General features: G+C 41.9%; 1 pseudogene across 1 annotated transcript in view; it reads left to right on the top strand.

Moving 5' to 3' along the window:
* The window catches only part of LOC309568380 (nephrocystin-4-like), a 47,541-nt pseudogene extending 31,689 nt beyond the window's left edge, over positions 1 to 15,852 (top strand). The window contains exon 4 of the transcript in view: positions 15,694 to 15,852. The product of the transcript in view is annotated as a nephrocystin-4-like (transcript). The remainder of the gene's footprint in view (positions 1 to 15,693) is intronic.
* Positions 15,853 to 20,756: the final 4,904 nt, after the last annotated feature.

Raw genomic sequence — 20,756 nt, 5'->3', positions numbered from 1 at the left:
GCACAACCTCAATGCGCACTGGTTCCACAGTACCCCTTCCACCTGACTACATTCCCTCCACACCTTTATCACTTCACTCCTCCCCAGGCCGTTCTTCTTTTTTGTCACCAATGCGACATGTCGTTTGCCCCCGCACCGTGGACCACAACAACCAATCAACCACCACTCCCCACACATCTTCACAACCCTTGCACCACCAGCAGCATCAAATAGCCTTGGAGCAGCAACGATCCCATCTCATGGTAATGGCACACGTTACCCAAATTCTTAGGCTGAGCACAGAGCAGATGGGACTATTGGCACAAGATCTTCAGTCTGGGACATTTCCAGGGTTCAACACCCTGCATCAGCAGCAGCCTCAGACACAAGATCTGATTCTAATGGGCCACTTTACCAGAACTCTAAGGCTAACCCCAGAGCAGATGGGACTATTGGCCCACCATTTGATGGCAGGAACCTTTCCATTGCTCACCACACTGCTTCAGTCACCACCACCACCACCAACTTAATTTCTTTTTTTTTTTTTTTTTTGGTTTTGTTAATGATTGTTACATTGGCCAATTTGTGGGGCCATTTTTTTTTTAAATTTGAGGGTGGCACAATATGATTTCTTATAGTGCTTTTTTTGGGGATGAAATAAAATTTTATGCAAAATGATTAGTTTGTGTTTGCTCTTTGGTTTTTTAGGAGTGTTGGTGGCCAAGTAATGGCCCTGGTTAATGTAGGCATTTATACACACGTGCTTCTCGATCTCCAAACATATGATTTCATGTAAATTTAGATAACTCAATGTTCACATAACGACCCAAGAAAAGGTCTCCCTTCAAATGTAGCTTCAAAACAAGTCTCAAGGCTAACATAAACCAAAGCCAACATACTAACAATTACAGACCACACCACTCAAGTAAACAAATACAACACAAAAGACATTCGATGTGTACACCAAAAAGAAAACTTGGGTAATAAAATAAATGTTTTAATAACACATGTGGGTGTCTACCAACTGTAGCGTACAAAAAATATATTACAATATATAATAGAATGAACTAAATTGCCAATGTAACATTTGTGTTGCAAAGAGCAACATACTTAAATTTAATTTAGATAAACATTTTAAACATTTTTTATGTTTTGACATCATTTTTTGGAAGGTTTTCACAAAAACAATTCTTTTTTGTAAACATTTGTGGTTTTTTCCGTTGCCATAAAAACAACAAGGCTTATTTGTAAACATTTTTGGTTTTGTCGGTTGCCATAAAAACAACAAGGCTTATTTGTAAACATTTGTGGTTTAGTTTGTTACCAAAAACAACAAGGCTTTTTTGTAAACATTTTTGGTTTAGTTTGTTACCAAAAACAACAAGGCTTTTTTGTAAACATTTTTGGTTTAGTTTGTTACCAAAAACAACAAGGCTTTTTTGTAAACATTTTTGGTTTAGTTTGTTACCAAAAACAACAAGGCTTTTTTGTAAACATTTTTGGTTTTGTCGGTTGCCATAAAAACAACAAGGCTTTTTTGTAAACATTTTTGGTTTTGTCGGTTGCCATAAAAACAACAAGGCTTTTTTGTAAACATTTGTGGTTTTGTCCGTTGCCATAAAAACAACAAGGCTTTTTTGTAAACATTTTTGGTTTTGTCGGTTGCCATAAAAACAACAAGGCTTTTTTGTAAACATTTGTGGTTTTGTCGGTTGCCATAAAAACAACAAGGCTTTTTTGTAAACATTTGTGGTTTTGTCCGTTGCCATAAAAACAACAAGGCTTTTTTGTAAACATTTTTGGTTTTGTCGGTTGCCATAAAAACAACAAGGCTTTTTTGTAAACATTTGTGGTTTTGTCGGTTGCCATAAAAACAACAAGGCTTTTTTGTAAACATTTGTGGTTTTGTCCGTTGCCATAAAAACAACAAGGCTTTTTTGTAAACATTTTTGGTTTTGTCGGTTGCCATAAAAACAACAAGGCTTATTTGTAAACATTTGTGGTTTTGTCGGTTGCCATAAAAACAACAAGGCTTTTTTGTAAACATTTTTGGTTTTGTCCGTTGCCATAAAAACAACAAGGCTTTTTTGTAAACATTTTTGGTTTTGTCGGTTGCCATAAAAACAACAAGGCTTTTTTGTAAACATTTGTGGTTTTGTCGGTTGCCATAAAAACAACAAGGCTTTTTTGTAAACATTTGTGGTTTTGTCCGTTGCCATAAAAACAACAAGGCTTTTTTGTAAACATTTTTGGTTTTGTCCGTTGCCATAAAAACAACAAGGCTTTTTTGTAAACATTTGTGGTTTTGTCCGTTGCCATAAAAACAACAAGGCTTTTTTGTAAACATTTTTGGTTTTGTCCGTTGCCATAAAAACAACAAGGCTTTTTTGTAAACATTTTTGGTTTTGTCCGTTGCCATAAAAACAACAAGGCTTATTTGTAAACATTTGTGGTTTTGTCGGTTGCCATAAAAACAACAAGGCTTTTTTGTAAACATTTTTGGTTTTGTCCGTTGCCATAAAAACAACAAGGCTTTTTTGTAAACATTTTTGGTTTTGTCGGTTGCCATAAAAACAACAAGGCTTTTTTGTAAACATTTTTGGTTTAGTTTGTTACCAAAAACAACAAGGCTTTTTTGTAAACATTTTTGGTTTTGTCCGTTGCCATAAAAACAACAAGGCTTTTTTGTAAACATTTTTTTTTTGGTTGCCAAAAACAAGGCTTTTTTTTTTTTTTTTTGGTTTTTTTGGTTCCCAAAAAAAGGGTTTTTTATAAATTTTTATATTTTTTTTGGTTGCCAAAAACAAGGCTTTTTTTGTTTTTTTTTTTTTTTGGGTCCCCAAAAAAAGGGTTTTTTATAAATTTTTATATTTTTTTTGGTTGCCAAAAACAAGGCTTTTTTTTTTTTTTTTTTTTGGGTCCCCAAAAAAAGGGTTTTTTATAAATTTTTATATTTTTTTTGGTTGCCAAAAACAAGGCTTTTTTTGTTTTTTTTTTTTTTTGGGTCCCCAAAAAAAGGGTTTTTTATAAATTTTTATATTTTTTTTGGTTGCCAAAAACAAGGCTTTTTTTGTTTTTTTTTTTTTTTTTTGGGTCCCCAAAAAAAGGGTTTTTTATAAATTTTTATATTTTTTTTGGTTGCCAAAAACAAGGCTTTTTTTGTTTTTTTTTTTTTTTGGGTCCCAAAAAAAGGGTTTTTTTAAACTGTTTTTGATTTTTTTGTTAGATTTTTGTTTATAATGGGCAACAATTACAAATGTGACATTTCTTTGTGTTGCAACGTGCAACATAAGTAAACAAACCACAAAAAAAAAATACTAGGATCTTTTTAAAGGTGTGACATTCCTAACGAATGGCTCCTTAGGGTCTGGATCCACGCCACAAAGGTGTTCCAAATATAGAATTCGGTCTCCGCACCACCTCATATAATCCAGGAGGACCTCGTAGGTGAGGTGGGTGTGCCCTGGGTAGAAAAAAACATGACAATTAGTTTTAGGCAAAATGATCCAAACAAGGATTGTAATTAATGTGCCTCAACAAATATGCTTAGGAGTCTATTGGTTGGCTTTTATCAACACTCTGAAGCAAATATGCTAAATTGCTGTTGTAAACCTTAAACTCAAACTTTCACAGCAAATTGTTCAAAAGGTTACATAAGATGGCTTGGAATGTTAGTAGCAGTTCCACCAAAGCTAAGTAAAATGCTTTTCTGCATGTAAACACAAGCAATCATTTTGAAGAATGTAAGGTGTTTTGGGTTCAATTGGTCAACACGATACATGTGCACACATTTATCTCTATCACCATTGGAATCTGTGGAGCGTTCTCTCTCACTCTTACTGTCTATAGATTGAACCTGACACATAGTAGAGACTCACCCTTAGGAATTTTGAGGGCCAGTTCTGGACGGAGCAGATGTGTCTGCTCCCCTGATCTCCTTTCCGCCATCCCAGCTGTGTTAAGAGAGAAGAAAAAGTTTATCAACAAATGGACTCACGCTAACTGTAGGTTACGCAGTCATGAAAACGCTCTAACACCCACTCATTACCCCTCCACATTTCCCTGAAAGTTTTATTTAGACATTGATATGGTGGTGATGCAGATTTGTACAGTGCAAGCGTCATTCTTCTGGGTGAAGCTTGTAGCGTTAAGGATACGTACTCCCTGCTTTTGTGCTGATTGTGTTTTTCTGATGTTTTTGGTGCCTCAGCCCTGCCTGTTCTAAGTGTTGGAAACATATCATTTTGGGAGGGCTGCGGAAAACTAATCAGGTTAGACTTACACTCTCTAGGTTTTTGGGGACAAGAGAAATAACAATCCTCCTTTTTACATGGCCCCTGTACACACCTCTAGGCACCTCCCTCCTGTTGTTTGACCCCACAGCAGGCAGCTTGCTATGGAGGCACATGAGATGAAGCCAAGCACCCTGTGCCTGTTCAGGCACTAGGCTGTGAGCCAGCCTTGCCCCCCTCCCTTCCAATGGTCTCAATGATTAGGAGTGACAGCATCAGGAGGCAATATTGGCATGCTGTCACCTCAGTTAAGGAGGAGGGGGAGTCTGTTCCAGACAAGTATTAGTGCAAAAATTTGGACCGTAAAAAATGGTCCCAGTAAGTCTTAGGGGGAATATGCACACCTATCACTTGGAATACTAATGCATAGAATGCATTCACATAAAGAACCCGCTGCCTTTAGAACAACTTGAAGCCTGAGCGGGGACATACACAGTTAGCATTTCTCCACTTACTAAGTAGACACATTACTGGAAAAGCACACAACTTACCATCATCAGGTTTTTTTGGGGCCCCTGAAGTGGATGGCGTGGCTGGCTCTGGAGAAACTGCACAAAAAGAACACAAATTGTGAACTGGAATGTGGTACATTACCGAGGAAGAGTATTTATGAAAGATTGACAAACACACATTTTCAGTGTTGACTAAATCAGGACATGATTAAATTACAATGTCCCCTAAAAATTTACAAGTACAAAGCACACCATTTCCAATGTAGAGAAACTAACACCAATTTAGAATAGGGTGGCTTGAGATAACTTACAAAAGATAACATGTCCTGTAAAGCTCCCCAAAACCACCTTTCAAACATGAAGGTTAAGCAAGAGTGTTTCATGACCAACCTTCCTGTCACATATAGCAAAACTACACTTGCTTTGACTCCAACTTAGATTATCCTAGATACACATCATCCTAGCACACACAATTCATGTGAGAATCTAATTTTAGGTACTTACAGACTAGTTCAGGGGAGCCTGGAGTGGGGGAGGATGGGGGAGACCCTACATGGGGGGATGGTGTCCCTTCATGGGGGGATGGCGTTGTATCTCCTAGAAACACAAAGACACAAATACAATCCTTGAACAAAAGCTATTTGATAAAGGCACACAGAAAGTAGTCTGGAAACATTGAAGGTAGTAGTTACAGTGGACTGGGTAAGCAGTGGCCCCTCTTCCCCAGTCCTCCACAACAAACATCCTCAATGTCAGCTGCTACAAAACCCCAATGTCAAAATATATATATTACAGCCCTTATATTTACCAGGACACATTGAACACACAAACACATGTAGAATACTTACTTCCCCTTTGAGGAGAGCCCAGGTCCTCATCCGAGTCGGACCAATTGGCCTCTTCTTGGCCAACAGTTTGTTCCTGGCCCGGATCCAGGCGACTCGGCCCTGCCTGAGGCTCCTCTCTTGCTGAAGTTACATCAACCACAAAAGAAAACAAAACAAACAATCATTCCTCCAAGTTCGACCTAATACACAACACACCAGCACATCCACATTACTTACAGGGGGCCTGAGAAGGCTGAGCCGCAACATCCTGATCACTGGTTTCTAAAATAAAAGAAAAACATTATATATTATTTATGGACACAAATAGGCAGTAACCTCTCATCATGCTAGCACCATACTCAATGCCCCTACAATTCAGAACATAGAAGTGCACTTACACCAATGAGATGCATTGACCATGTTTTAAAACAGGAGGGCACCATGCAAATTAAGCGGGCGCCTAAGGCCTCGCACCTACAGGGGCCTTGCGGCCAGTGGCGGAGCACCAACATTTCGAAGGGCGCAGTCAGGGAAATCTCCCAAGTAAAAGATTGCTTTCAATCCTCGGATCAAAAAGTTGCAGCAGTGTGCTGCAGTCCCTTCACTGCGTCTGCCAGGTGTCTGTTGTCCGCTGACACTTACTCCTCCTTCTCTGCCTGGGGATTGGCCGTCTGATCATGTTATCCTAAGATGTGGAGGAATCGGTAGGTGTGTACCTGCACCAGTAGGAAGTGACTGGCCGGTCAACTCACTCTGCTATCATCAGTTGTTGCTCTGGGAGGAGAGCTCCGCCCTGGACCCGGAACATACAGGTAACCAGGCCCAGACTTGATATTTTGCAGGCTGGTCATAGATTTGTTGTGTCCACTATGCAAAGTGGTTGAGTAGCCCCAGGGAAGTTGGAAGAGTCTGAAAATGGTTGGTGGAGGAGGAGGAGAAGAAGGCCCTGGGTGGCTGGGGGACAAGGAGAGGGCCCCTGGGGGTTTTCTAGAGGAGGAAAGATCCACAATGACGCCAGAGTCAATTGCCAAGGAAGAGAGTGGAGCTGAGCAAGTCCTGCCTATCTGACATGAAAGCCAAACATGGTGTAGATGGAGCCCTTTGCCCTACACAATGACAGCACCAGAGGTGGAAGGTGAGTGGTAGCGGGTCTTTGACATTATAGAGCATATGGACTCTGTCCATTATTGGTAGTTTTGTTTGGAGTTGTCCTTTAGATGTTTAACTGTGTTGTTTTTGACCCGAGCTGTGAGGGACTGAGGTATGACAGCCCACTATGCTGAGACTTATAGTGCCCTAGAATGTTGAGGACTGAGGAATCCTTAGTCCCTAACAGAGGGCACTACAAGTCTTAGCATAGCAGGCAGTATTTCCTCATTCCCCTACAGAGAGGATTACAAGTCCAAGCAGGTAGCCTTCTGCAGTGGGACTTGTTGTGCCCTTGACTGTGGTGGACTGAGGAAGGGAAGTGTAAGAGGGTCTCTGTAAGCTCAGATGTATGGGGGAGCTTTGGGGAACACAGAGTTCCCTTTTACACCAGAGTCCCCAGCTTCCCCCCTCAAATAATGGTTCCCAAACTCTCCTTATATCAGAGTCTTCACACTTCCCTCTTACAGTGTAGTAAGTCTGGAGACTCCGATGTAAAGGGGGCTCTGTAAAATGTGATTAGAGATTAGAAATTTCTAACATTTTTATTTTCTACTTACGATCCACAATTTTCAGCTGCTCAAATGGCTCGCTGCCTCTGACTGCATATTGGAGTGTGGCCGTCCTCCTCCTCCCCTTCTTCACCAAAAGCACAAGAGGGTGCCGTCCGTCCGCTTTGGCTAGAAGCAGAAGAAAAAAAAAAACATAAAAAATACGAATGTACATAGTAGTATTAAAGGTTGTGAAGAGACACTTGATGGAGGTAGGAAAGGTAGGAGCGAGAGGGAGGGGGGGGGGGGTGTTGGTATTAGTGTTGTTGCATAGCTAAACACATGTCCACCTACCCAAAAAATTGTAACCTATCTGGTCACATGTAATGTATATTTTTACTTACCGGAGATTTGCTCCACAGCCTTTAGCAGGAGCCTGGGTGAGCGCCTTTTGGCATCACTCCAGGCCCGCTGCAGATCCACTATCTCAGGCAGAAACTGAAATCTCCGCTGCAGCCTCATCCGGAGACGACACATCATCTTGTGCTTTTGGTGAAGATGCGTATAAACTTTATCATACCCCCAGAGGAGGAGGAGCTGTGGAAAGAGCAGTGTATGTTTGAGTCCAAGTATGTCCAAAATAGTACAGTCTTCAAATAACATGCTAGGTCGTCTTTGAGATATTGTAGAACAAAGAATTCCATTTCTGGTGATACATATACATCGATGTCCAAATCTACCTCCATGACATAGGTTGCCCCACACTGGTGATTTCCTCTACATGATATAGCCATTTTCTCAATTGGCCTTTCATGACACACCCAGGGCCGCCATCAGGGGGGACAGGCAGTCACTGTATTTACAACCTTATTGCTGTCCATTTAGCAGGGTGCAAGTAACTTTACACACATGTAGCATAGGTATCAACTTTTGTCACCATGTTAAAAGGACAGCAGTATGGGTAGCATTACAGTGACTGTTATTAGTCCAGGCTCACTAAACTAGCCAATGCTTGGAAAAGCAAGCCATGCAGATTGCTTTTCAGGTCCCTTTTAACACGAGCTGTCTGATTGGGTGTGGCTGTTAATTTTTGACGCAGACCTGATAAGCCCCTCAATTCTCCTTTATGGAGTGTTATATGTAAATGGGATTGCTTCATTTGAGATGCAGATTTAAACTGTGTATGGCCAGGCTGAAGGTACCCAAGTTGATTGGTCGATCACCTGGAGGACAACGTACAACCAGTCTGTCAGATTTTACACACACTTATCGCTAGCATCTCTTGTAGCCACTAGCAATAATCACTGTGTTTTCCTGGCAGGGGCAGCACCAGGAGAACACAATGGCTCCGCAGGAGGGTTTCCCCTGTCTGTGTTGATGGTGGAATCAAGGCAAAATGTTTTTCCTGCAAGCCACGGGACAAACAAAGATATTTTTTTAATGAATCCATGATTTTGCCAAAATGGAAAAAAAAAGATGTTTGCTTTGTATATTCTTAAGTTTGCTACATAACTAGAACATGTAACAGTGTTATATCATTGCAGGAGATTTCCCTTCACTTCCTGTCTTGGTGTCACCAGGACAGGAAGTGAGGGAATCTCCCGTGGGGATACAGCCAGCAATTCTTTCCTTTTATATATACTATGGACATTATAAGGCAACAATTGCAAGCTATTTCCCCACAGTGATATTCCCCTCACTTCCTGTCTTGGTGACACTAAGACAGGAAGTGAGGGAAAATCTCATGCAATGATATCACCCTACTAGAAATTGTAGTTCCGTCTAAAAAGTATACATAAAGTAAGCACTTGGTTTCCAAAGTGGCAAAATTATGGAGGAGTTAAAACCCCATAGTGTGATCGGGTAATCTGACGGTGTGTTCCTACACTCCTCAATGTGTCTGTTCATTAAGCTGTGCTGAATTATCCTTGATTCACAATTCCTGCAAGAGTTGCACATGGTATGTGGGAGATGCAAATTTAAGGTGGCATAATTATCCACACAATCACACATAATCCTTTTTAAAGGTCACCAGCAGAATTTGATGGCATAGTGGTTCACAGCAGTGCCATCATATTCCAGTTAGATCTGTCAATTAACAAAGCAATGGGATCTGGGGGTGTATTTAACTTGCAATGGACACCCCCATTCATTATCATATGGCAGTGTGAGATGGGTCTGTTGGGAATGTGATCCATTGAGACAAGTGATTATACACTCATGTGTTTCTTTTAGAGGTGATTTGTTCAAGGCAATCCTTTGAAGACATGACCATTCCAGATTTTTGTGATCACTGATTCCATCTCAGGTGAACCAATTAGCTGCTGTGTGCAGATCCAGCTTATGATGGTAAGAGTGTCAGACAAGACAAACGGGGCCGAGCTTGCAGTGTGTATGGATGTATGTAAGGCAATAATTTTTTGCATTATGCATTTAGGGAATATAATGTTTCTAATCTTGCATATATGAAAAGGGTCAATACATTTGTCTTTATCTAGATAGATTCCAAAGCGTCAGAGCAATCTGTCACAGATAATTGGGTTTCATTTTGTGTAAAAGTTGAAACGAATCAAATCTATCTATATACAGGCATAGCCCACTTTAAGTACACAATGGGACCAGGGCATGTATGGAAACTGAAAATGTACTTAAAGTGAAGCAATCCCTTTTTTCTTTTCTCGATGCATGAAAATACACCAGCTCCATTGTAAATTTTGGCCACATTGACATAGCCTTACTCCCAAACCATGTGGGAGCATGTTAAGGGGATCCAGGACTATGACATGATAGATTACCTAGGCAAGCTGGCCAGCCACAAAATGGATATGGTGTAGTCCTGGGTACCTGGGTACCCTGTCGTTGCTCCCTAAGTTTGTTATCCCTGTCACTTATGGTTTGTGAGCAGTGTCATGGCAAGCTGAACAAGCTGTGTCCTTACTCACGATTGTATATAAAGTGAGTGTACTTAAAGCAGGGTATGCCTATCTATATCTATATAGAAAGTTCAGAGATGTGAACCTGTTCCCTATTATATACACTAATATATGGTATATAACATATTCTATAATGTATCTAATATATATATTTTTTAGATACACATACATACATCTATATATATATACATATAATATATATATATATACATATAATATATATATATATATATACATATAATATATATATATATACATATAATATATATATATATATATACATATAATATATATATATATATATACATATAATATATATATATATATATACATATAATATATATATATATACATATAATATATATATATATACATATAATATATATATATATACATATAATATATATATATATACATATAATATATATATATATACATATAATATATATATATATACATATAATATATATATATATACATATAATATATATATATATACATATAATATATATATATATACATATAATATATATATATATACATATAATATATATATATATACATATAATATATATATATATATACATATAATATATATATATATATACATATAATATATATATATATATACATATAATATATATATATATACATATAATATATATATATATACATATAATATATATATATATATACATATAATATATATATATATATACATATAATATATATATATACACATATAATATATATATATACACATATAATATATATATATACACATATAATATATATATATACACATATAATATATATATATACACATATAATATATATATATACACATATAATATATATATATACACATATAATATATATATATACACATATAATATATATATATACACATATAATATATATATATACACATATAATATATATATATACACATATAATATATATATATACACATATAATATATATATATACACATATAATATATATATATACACATATAATATATATATACATATAATATATATATACATATAATATATATATACATATAATATATATATATACATATAATATATATATATATATATACACATATATATATATATATATATATATATATATATATATATATATATACACATATATATATATACACACATACATATATATATATATATATATATAGGGAACAGGTTCACATCTAGGAAGTTTCTATAACAGGAAGCTTCTAGATCACGTCTAATAGGCAGAAAGTGCATGCGCAGATCAGCAGACCAAAAGTTTCTTGCACACCCGCTAGATAAGCGACCCACCCTGCCACCATCCCCCACCCCCCATCCCCCATCCCGCACCCTGCACACTCACACCCCCTCCTTACCTTACACACAAATGCCACGATTTCGTCTGTAAACAGTGCAGGAGCCATGATGCACACTTACGACAGGGCCTGGACAATTTCCGGAAACGTGTGCACGCAGCAAAAGTTTCGTTTCCGGTTTCATGTATAAATGTGAGAACGCGGTTTTGTATATTCGCGAATTCGCGAATAGTGAACATACACAACCATTAAGCAGATTTAACTTAGAAAAAGAAATACAAATACATACATTTGTGGACACCAGAAAACTTTATTTAGACACATGAAGACATTTTCAAAAAAAAATTGGAAACATGCTGTTTATTACATTTGTATTTTTCAAACCAAAACAACCTTTGTACAACATTTAGACCATATACATCGACAAAGAGCCCATAATCAACAGATGCATGTGCAGATTGACAGAATTATGTTAACAGCAATAAATACTTACAGAGAGTCAACACACAACACAGCCAAATCTCACCTCCATAAATAACAAAGGGCCAAAAATGTTACCCATAAAACATGTGACACACAAATATATTGGACCTCTTCGTAGGTCAAATCTTTCCTGATGTCTGAGTGAGCTATATATAATCCAAGCAAACACACCCAGAATGGTAACGCCCAGTCCAAAAATTAACTGTGTGTATCCTGTGTGTTTTGGAGCATGCTCAGTTGCCAAAACAAGGGAAATAGAAATGAGGAATAGAAATGTATGTAGGTGTGTATAGTATATGTGAATTGAAAAAATTCTCTCTTGAAGTTTGCTAGTCATTATTTAGAATGTTTAGATACAGGAATACATACATATATATACAATTACGTGAGAGAGAGAGAAATATATATTTAGGGAAACAATTGAAACACACCTTTTGGGATTTGAGAAGTGAGATTGTGACGATTGACCAGATATGTAAGCCAACAATCTGACTCATCACTCATGAACATCCCTAAATTTGGCGTGGCAATTATATCAGGCGTTCTTATGTGCATTTTGGCTGGCGTTTTCCCAGGCGTTTTGACATGCATTTTTTGGGCAGGCATTGTTATATGAAATCACCTACAAAAGCCCCAAAAACAGACCACAAACACGTACATGTGAACGTAGCCCGTTTGGGGGCGTTTGAGGGGGATTTGTCCAGCTCAAGGATCAGCTCCCAAAACAGGCAAAAAATCCAATCCTATTCAGTTCAATGGCCCCTGTTCCCATGTGAGCATTTTGACGGCATGAGGAAAACACCCAACGCTCACTGAGAAATAGCACAATGATTAGGGAGTCTGCCTTCCTGCTGTAGGTTTGTAAGTTCGAATCCGGAAGGTGCCCTCTGTATGGGCAACACTTGGATATCTCCAATCCTCCAAATGTTGACATCATTAATTTTGTTCATGTTTGAAAAAGGCATGTGTATCAGCAAACTTTTAATCCAAAGACATGAACAAAATACAAAAGATGCCCCATAAAGTCAATATGTAGCAATATTGTGAGCTAAAGCTCTATTTGTTTGTTGGGCATACTTTGCTAATTAGCCAAGTATAAGGGATATATATATATATACCTTCAGTTAAATGTGTAGTAAAATGGTAACACTTGGCCATACCCATATGGAAGAAAAGGTAGTATTTGCAATATATTTCTAAAAACATTCTTTGGAAACACATAAAATATTGTCAAAATTGTGACATTTCCTTGATATGTGTGAAATGCTAATAATCTTTCTTTGAAATATGTTTTACATCTATTTTTTTTCTATCTGACGACCAATTCCCCAATGTAATATTTTGTGGGTTTTTTCAGAGAATGTGGAGGTTCTATATAAACACTGTAGATTTGACTGCTATGATTTCGGAGTTAGCAGGAAAGGTGTATGGAATGTGATGGTGTTTACTAAAGGATCCCTTGTTGGAAGTGTGCATGTTTTTCCAATTCCGCCGGTTTTTGCCATTTTCTATGGGCGAGACAGCGGATTTGCAAGCGGTATTCAAAAAAAAATTGACCCAAAATCGCGCTGGCGAAATTTTTTGAGCCAATTTGACGTTGCGCATGCGCACATTCGCGAGTTCGCAGCTCGCGGCTGGAGGAGCTGTTTAACCTTTCCACACTTTCGCAGATATCTCTCTTTCTAAGTCAGTTTTTGAGATTTTTTAAACGCAAGTCATCTCCAAATTGACTTCCACACCTTCCACAGTGATTTGGGATTTTTGGGGGTACAGGGGAAAATTTGGCTAAACTTTAGTCGAGCTTTTAGCTGGCGTGGTTTTAAGTCGCGCTCTGACCATATTGCATCTTAATGAATCTCACACTAGGCGCTATTTTCCGCCCGCCGTTCTTTGAATGCCAATTTCAGACTTAAATAATCGCCGCTTCGCAAAATCACGCCGAAACGCCAATTCGCCGTACTATGAATCAGGCCCTCTGTGTATATATATATATATATATATATATATATATATATACAGCACCTTGATAAACTATTCACACCCCTTGACATCTTCCTCATTTTCTCATGTTACAACCAAACATGTAAATGTATTTTATTGGGATTTTATGTGATAGACCGACACAAAGTGGCCATAATTGTGAAGTGGAAGGAGAATGATAAATTATACAAATAAATCTGTTAAAAGTATGTGTGGGGGGGGGGGGCATATGTATTCACCCCCCTTTACTTTGCTACCCCTAACTAAAATCAAATGGAACCAATTGCCTTCAGAAGTCATCTAAATAGTAAATAGAGTCCACCTTCCAGTCCAGAAGTGGTTAATAAGTCCTCACTGACGCAGCAGAAGACGCACGGTCCCCCCGCTCCGACATGACTAACGTCCTGTACGCTGCGCCTTCTTCCTCCATCCTCCATCTACACGACTTCATTAGGCCGTTCTAATTGTGCGGTGCGGCAGGCCACCCATTTTTTGCTCCGACACTTGTACACGGCGAGTTCTGCGTACGCACGCGTGAGCTAATGAAAGTTCATAGGAAGCCGCTCTGAAAGTTCTTAAATCAAGAGCCTGCGCGTGTCTGCTCCATCATTCACAGACCCTTATTAGAGAGCCGCACGGCCGCAATCTCCAGGCTCCTCCTCCTCTCTATATATAAATCCGGATTCTGCAGCCGGGAGGGATCGCTGATCTCCGGAAGACCGGAATCATTCGTTATCGGGGGCAAATCACCGGGAGCCACGATAATAACCCTCATTAGTTAGGATAATGCCGGGACTCAGGACTGATGGAGCCCCCATTAACTGAAATGTGAAATATATTTATATTCGGGGGGGGGGGGGGGTTATTGCTGCAGAGTCTTACATAAAGGGCAACTTTCATGGGGAAAAAAATAGCAAATACAAAAAAAAAAACATAGCATATATAATCACTACACAAGTCCTATTACAATGAATGTTATTGACCACTTGCTCTGCCTATCTGTGTCAGATCTAATTACTGTGTAGCTCTCCCCTGCAGAGCACTAGACTGAGAGGCCCGGGGATTGTGGGATATGTAGTTTCTGAACAGGAAGTGTCAGTTCTCACACTACAGAGTGTATTTCATATGCATCTCTCTTGGCTGTCATGTTTCGGGCACTGTCATGGGGGGGGGGGGTGAGGTGACAGATGGTATAACCCCAGCGCCAGGAGTGGGGGGGGGGTAACGGATGGTATAACCCCAGGGCCAGGAGGGGGCGGGGTCAGCGGTATAACCCCAGGGCCAGGAGAGGGGTAACGGACGGTATAATCCCGGGGCCAGGAGGGGGGGGGTGATCAGCGGTATAACCCCAGGGCCAGGAGAGGGGGGTAACAGAACGGTATAACCCCAGGGCCAGGAGAGGGTGGGGTCAGCGGTTTAACCCCAGGGCCAGGAGGGGGGGTAACGGACGATATAACCCCGGGGCCAGGAGGGGTGGGCGGGGTCAGCGGTATAACCCCAGGGCCAGGAGGGGGGTTAACGGGCGGTATAACCCCGGGGCTAGGAGGGTGGGCGGGGTCAGCGGTATAACCCCAGGGCCAGGAGGGGAGGTAACGGACGGTATAACCCCGGGGCCAGGAGGGGTGGGCGAGGTCAGCGGTATAACCCCAGGGCCAGGAGGGGGGGCGGGGGTCAGCAGTATAACCCCAGGGCCAGGAGATAGAATGGATACAATAGCCAATATTATTTCCTGGAAAGGTTTTTTATTCATTGATTGGATGAATTTTTCTTTCAGGTGGGGGCGGGGGAAACCTACACCATCGGACTTCGCTTTGCACCCAGCGACAGCGGCGGATTGGAAGAAATTCTCATATTTATCAATGACCACGAAGATAAAAACGAGGAGACGTTCTGCGTGAAGGTCATCTATGAAGAAACGAGGAAATCCCTCTGAAGGTTCGGACTGATCTGAAGGATGACGTTCCCACAATGATGGAGATTAATTGTTGGTGAAGCCCAGATCCAGACAAAACATGATCCTTCTTGGGTTAGAACCTCTGCTGAGCTTTTACTGCTGGTGACTCCCTGTCATACTCTGACGCACAAGGTGTCACCGGGACAAGAATAGAGTTGGAATCCCCCCAAAAGAAGCCCCTTTAGTAGAGTTGGAGAGGTGTAAAGCCTCTGTCGTGTGTTTGTTGCAGTCTACTGCAGTGTTTCTCAACCAGGGTGCCGCGGCATCCCAGTGTGCCATTTGGGTACCCCTCAGGTGCCACGAGAGCGAAAGGACTCTAATCTGGGGGGGGGGGGGGGACTCTTTGGCGTTGGACCTTTCTCATTGTGATTCTCTGATGTGATGGGGGGCTCTCACATATAGGGGGACACTGAAGTAATAGGGGGCTCTCATATAAAGGGGGACACTGATGTGATGAGGGGCTCTCATATATATGGGGACACTGATGTGATGGGGGGCTCTCATATATAGGGGGACACTGAAGTGATGGGGGGCTCTCATATAAAGGGGGACACTGATGTGATGGGGGGCTCACATATAAAGGGGGACACTGAAGTGATGAGGGGGGCTTTCATATATATGGGGAAACTGATGTGATGGGGGGGCTCACATATAAAGGGGGACACTGATGTGATGGGGGGCTCTCATATATATGGGGACACTGGTGTGATGGGGGGCTCTCATATATAAGGGGACTCTGATGTGATGGGAGGCTCTCATATATAGGGGGACACTGATGTGATGAGGGGGGCTTTCATATATAGGGGGACACTGATGTGATGGGGGGCTCACATATATAGGGGGACACTGATGTGATGGGCTTTCATATATAGGGGGACTCTGATGTGATGGAGGCTTTCATATATAGGGAGACACTGATGGGATGGGGGGGCTCTCATATATAGGGGGACTCTGATGTGATGGGGGGGCTCTCATATATAGAGGGGGACACTGATGGGATGGAGGCTCTCATATATAGGGAGACACTGATGGGATGGGGGGCTTTCATATATATAGGGGGACACTGAAGTGATGGAGGCTCTCATATATAGGGGGACGGGGGACACTGATGTGATGGGGGGGCTCTCATATATAGGGGAACACTGATGGGATGGGGGGCTCTCATATATAGGGGGACACTGATGTGATGGGGGGTCTCTAATATATATATGGGGACACTGATGTGATGGGGGGCTCTAATATATATGGGGACACTGATGTGATGGGGGGCTCTAATATATATGGGGACACTGATGTGATGGGGGGCTCTAATATATATGGGGACACTGATGTGATGGGAGGCTCTAATATATATGGGGACACTGATGTGATGGGAGGCACTCATATATAGGGGGACACTGATGTGATGGGAGGGCTCTCATATATAGGGGGGACACTGATGGGATGGGGGGCTCTCATATATAGGGGGACACTGATGTGATGGGGGGTCTCTAATATATATATGGGGACACTGATGTGATGGGGGGCTCTAATATATATGGGGACACTGATGTGATGGGAGGCACTCGTATATAGGGGGACACTGATGTGATGGGAGGCACTCGTATATAGGGGGACACTGATGTGATGGGAGGCACTCATATATAGGGGGACACTGATGTGATGGGGGGGCTCTAATATATATGGGGACACTGATGTGATGGGAGGCTCTAATATATATGGGGACACTGATGTGATGGGAGGCACTCGTATATAGGGGGACACTGATGTGATGGGAGGCACTCGTATATAGGGGGACACTGATGTGATGGGAGGCACTCATATATAGGGGGACACTGATGTGATGGGAGGCACTCGTATATAGGGGGACACTGATGTGATGGGAGGCACTCGTATATAGGGGGACACTGATGTGATGGGAGGCACTCGTATATAGGGGGACACTGATGTGATGGGAGGCACTCGTATATAGGGGGACACTGATGTGATGGGAGGCTCTCATATATAGGGGGACACTGATGTAATGGGGAGGCTCTCATATATAGGGGGACTCTGATGTGATGGGAGGCTCTCATATATAGGGGGACACTGATGTGATGGGAGGCTCTCATATATAGGGGGGCACTGATGTGATGGGAGGCTCTCATATATAGGGGGACACTGATGTGATGGGAGGCACTCATATATAGGGGGGCACTGATGTGATGGGAGGCTCTCATATATAGGGGGGCACTGATGTGATGGGAGGCTCTCATATATAGGGGGGCACTGATGTGATGGGAGGCTCTTATATTTAGGGGGACACTGAAGTGATGGGGGCTCTCATATAAAGGGGGACACTGATGTGATGGGGGGGCTCTCATATATAGGGGGACACTGATGTGATGGGGGGGGCTCTCATATATAGGGGGACACTGATGTGATGAGGGGCTCTCATATATAGGGGGACACTGAAGTGATGGGGGCTCTCATATATAGGGGGCACTGATGTGATGGGGGGCTCTCATATATAGAGGGCACTGATGTGATGGGGGGCTCTCATATATAGGGGGACACTGATGTGATGGGGGGCTCTCATATATAGGGGGACACTGATGTGATGGGGGGGCTCTCATATATAGGGGGACACTGGTGTGATGGGGGGCTCTCATATATAGGGGGACACTGATGTGATGGGGGGCTCTCATATATAGGGGGACACTGATGTGATGGGGGGGCTCTCATATATAGGGGGACACTGATGTGATGGGAGGCACTCATATATAGGGGGACACTGATGTGATGGGAGGCTCTCATATATAGGGGGACACTGATGTGATGGGAGGCACTCATATATAGGGGGACACTGATGTGATGGGAGGCTCTCATATATAGGGGGACACTGATGTGATGGGAGGCTCTCATATATAGGGGGACACTGATGTGATGGGAGGCACTCATATATAGGGGGACACTGATGTGATGGGAGGCACTCATATATAGGGGGACACTGATGTGATGGGAGGCTCTCATATATAGGGGGACACTGATGTAATGGGGGGCTATCATATATAGGGGGACACTGATGTAATGGGGGGCTCTCATATATATGGGGACACTGATGTGATGGGAGGCTCTCATATATAGGGGGACACTGATGTAATGGGGGGCTCTCATATATAGGGGGCACTGATGTAATGGGGGGCTCTCATATATAGGGGGACACTGATGTGATGGGAGGCTCTCATATATAGGGGGACACTGATGTGATGGGAGGCTCTCATATATAGGGGGGCACTGATGTGATGGGAGGCTCTCATATATAGGGGGACACTGATGTGATGGGAGGCACTCATATATAGGGGGGCACTGATGTGATGGGAGGCTCTCATATATAGGGGGGCACTGATGTGATGGGAGGCTCTCATATATAGGGGGGCACTGATGTGATGGGAGGCTCTTATATTTAGGGGGACACTGAAGTGATGGGGGCTCTCATATAAAGGGGGACACTGATGTGATGGGGGGGCTCTCATATATAGGGGGACACTGATGTGATGGGGGGGCTCTCATATATAGGGGGACACTGATGTGATGAGGGGCTCTCATATATAGGGGGACACTGAAGTGATGGGGGCTCTTATATATAGGGGGCACTGATGTGATGGGGGGCTCTCATATATAGGGGGACACTGATGTGATGGGGGGCTCTCATATATAGGGGGACACTGATGTGATGGGGGGCTCTCATATATAGTGGGACACTGATGTGATGGGGGGCTCTCATATATAGGGGGACACTGATGTGATGGGGGGGCTCTCATATATAGGGGGACACTGGTGTGATGGGGGGCTCTCATATTTAGGGGGGCACTGATGTGATGGGGGGGCTCTCATATATAGGGGGACACTGGTGTGATGGGGGGCTCTCATATTTAGGGGGGCTCTGCTGTAAAGTAATTTCACTCAGGTGGTTGTTTCATTAGCTCAGGTGCAGGTCTCCCATTGATAAGTTACATTTACATATTGGGGGGGGGGGTCCCCAGATTTTACAAACTTTTAGTGCTGGTTCACACATAAGCGATGTCAGACATGGCATGTGATTCAGAGGGCACTGCTCTGCAAATCACATGCGATGTCTGTGCGATGAAAATTCAGCCATACAGATTGTACGGCTGAATTCGCATCACATTGGGACACAACTCGCACAGCACCCTTTTTTTGGTCCACACCAGAATCGGATCGCATGGGTGTTCACACCTATGCGATCCGATTCCTGTCCGAACTGACAGTATGCACTGCGATATGCAAACTAATCTGGGGGTGTCGCTAACCTTGTATTGACACCCCCCAGCGATTCGCATTTGGCAGTGTGAACTTCCTGCGAGTTAAATGCGATGCGGGAACCCGCAGTGGATTCGCAGGGTTCCCGCATCGCATATATGTGAACCTGCACTTAAAAGGATGTTGGATATTAGGAACGGTTGAGAAACATTGGTCTGCTGTATATCTTTCTGGGGGGATTTCTCCTCACTTCCTGTCTCGGTGACACGCCGGGCCGTGTCATAGTGTGACTGTGTAATAAAAGGGCGCACCACTCCCAATTCTTGGAGCTCCTCCCACTTTATGATGAAGGATCAGAAGACACAACATTGGCTGCGATTCAGTGTATTAAAAGAAAACCCCGTCAATGCATTTTAAGGATCTATATCCGCTTCCTCAGGGCTCCGCCCAGAATTTTATCCAATGGTAGAATTTTGCTTTAAAAAGTACAGAAAGAAGAATAAATGGTCCGTGTGCGTTAGAATGAGTCCGCGGACGCCATGTTGTCTCTACATAGAGAAGATCCAATCAGCTTCCTATTGATTGTGAGTTTGTATTATTTGTATATTTCTATTGTGTGA

Source organism: Pelophylax lessonae (assembly GCF_965119305.1).
Source record: "Pelophylax lessonae genome assembly, chromosome: 12".
Classification (NCBI taxonomy): domain Eukaryota; kingdom Metazoa; phylum Chordata; class Amphibia; order Anura; family Ranidae; genus Pelophylax; species Pelophylax lessonae.
This window is presented reverse-complemented; position numbering and strand designations above follow the sequence as displayed.